This window comes from Octopus bimaculoides, chromosome 7, assembly GCF_001194135.2.
Source record: "Octopus bimaculoides isolate UCB-OBI-ISO-001 chromosome 7, ASM119413v2, whole genome shotgun sequence".
Lineage (NCBI taxonomy): Eukaryota > Metazoa > Mollusca > Cephalopoda > Octopoda > Octopodidae > Octopus > Octopus bimaculoides.
The window spans coordinates 49,600,421-49,601,881 of NC_068987.1; the positions used below are offsets into that span (position 1 = coordinate 49,600,421).

A 1,461-nucleotide genomic window follows, 5' to 3' on the forward strand; every position below is an offset into this window, starting at 1 on the left:
GTGTGTGTGTGTATATGTTTGTGTGTCTGTGTTTGTCCCCCCCAACATCGCTTGACAACTGATGGTGGTGTGTTTATGTTCCCATAATCTAGCGGTTCGGCAAAAGAGACCGATAGAATAAGTACTTGGATTACAAAGAATAAGTCCTGGGGGTCGATTAGCTCGACTAAAGGCGGTGCTCCAGCATGGCCACAGTCAAATGACTGAAACAAGTAAAAGAGTAAAAGAGAATGTATGCATGAATGTGTGTGTGTGTTTCTTTGAGTTTAATTTAAGCTCTTCTTGAGAGGGTTCAAGCCCTTCGCTAACAAAGCAACAAGACTTTTTCAGTTAAGAGAGATTCCTGTGTTTGTAGATATGTGGTTGAGTTGGTGTGTTGGTTGATCTGCTGATGAATTCACTCAAGTGTGAGCATTTATTCACATAATAATCTCATATGGAAAATTTCTGGAATGTCTTACAAATCTATACTGTGCCCACTAATAGATTGAATGTTGAGAATCGGTGTCAGTTTTTTTTATTCTTTTTCTGTGAAACCAAGTATTTCTAGGTTTTTGTGCAAATTTATTGGTACATAACCTAATGCACCTATGACGATAGGTACAAATGAGAATTCATAATCGGGATACAACAGCTGTAAGCTGTGCATTAATTCACCGCAAATGTTCTCTTACCCCTGCACTTTTCATTGTACATTCACATCTTCTGGGTAGCTGACTTCTATAGCAGTGCATGACATTTGTTCCTCGTCCCATGACTTTTGTTCCTAGGTCTGCTATGTTTGCACTGAATTGATGTTTTTTATTGGGGTGTTCCACTAGTATTCCTTGTTTTTAAAGATGTGAATATCTACTGATTCTGAAATGCCTTTCACATATATGTTAGGACAGTCCTTCCTACAGATAACATTGTAAATAGTTTTTGCTCCTACATCATGCTTCAGGGGCAGGTAGTATCTCAAACATTTTGGGACAGCTGCTGATGATGTGGGAGATAACTTCCCACATTGATATAGCAGAGCCGATGTATGTATGTATGTATGTATGTATGTATGTATGTATGTATGTATGTATGTATGTGGTGTGTGCCAGAGGGTTTGCAAATCCAATGGGGGTCTTAAAAGACATGTTAGGATCCACAATGAGCAGAACTTACTTGCAGGTATTGGTAGTGCAAATCAGAGGTGCAATCTGTGTGGGTGTTTTTTCAAAACACTGTCTGGTTTAAAAAGCCACATCAGACGCCATGAAAGGGCTAAGGTGTAGGTGCAGGAGGTGGTCAAACTCTGTTTAAGGAGTAGACAACCACCATGTATGTATGTATGTATGAAGAACTTAAGCGAGCTGTGCGTAAGCGCACGGCTCATATAGTGAATGGGGAAAGCTTAATCTGCAATGTTTGCAGTCGTGTATTCTTGTCAAGAGCAGGGCTCATTAGCCACAAACGGAGCCGCAAATGCAA

The 1,461-nt window shown here is 40.1% G+C and overlaps 1 protein-coding gene across 1 annotated transcript in view; it reads left to right on the forward strand.

The window, feature by feature from the left end:
* Positions 1-1,461, forward strand: part of LOC106874560 (mucin-5AC) — a 92,251-nt gene that overhangs the window by 1,779 nt on the left and 89,011 nt on the right. The window lies entirely within an intron of this gene.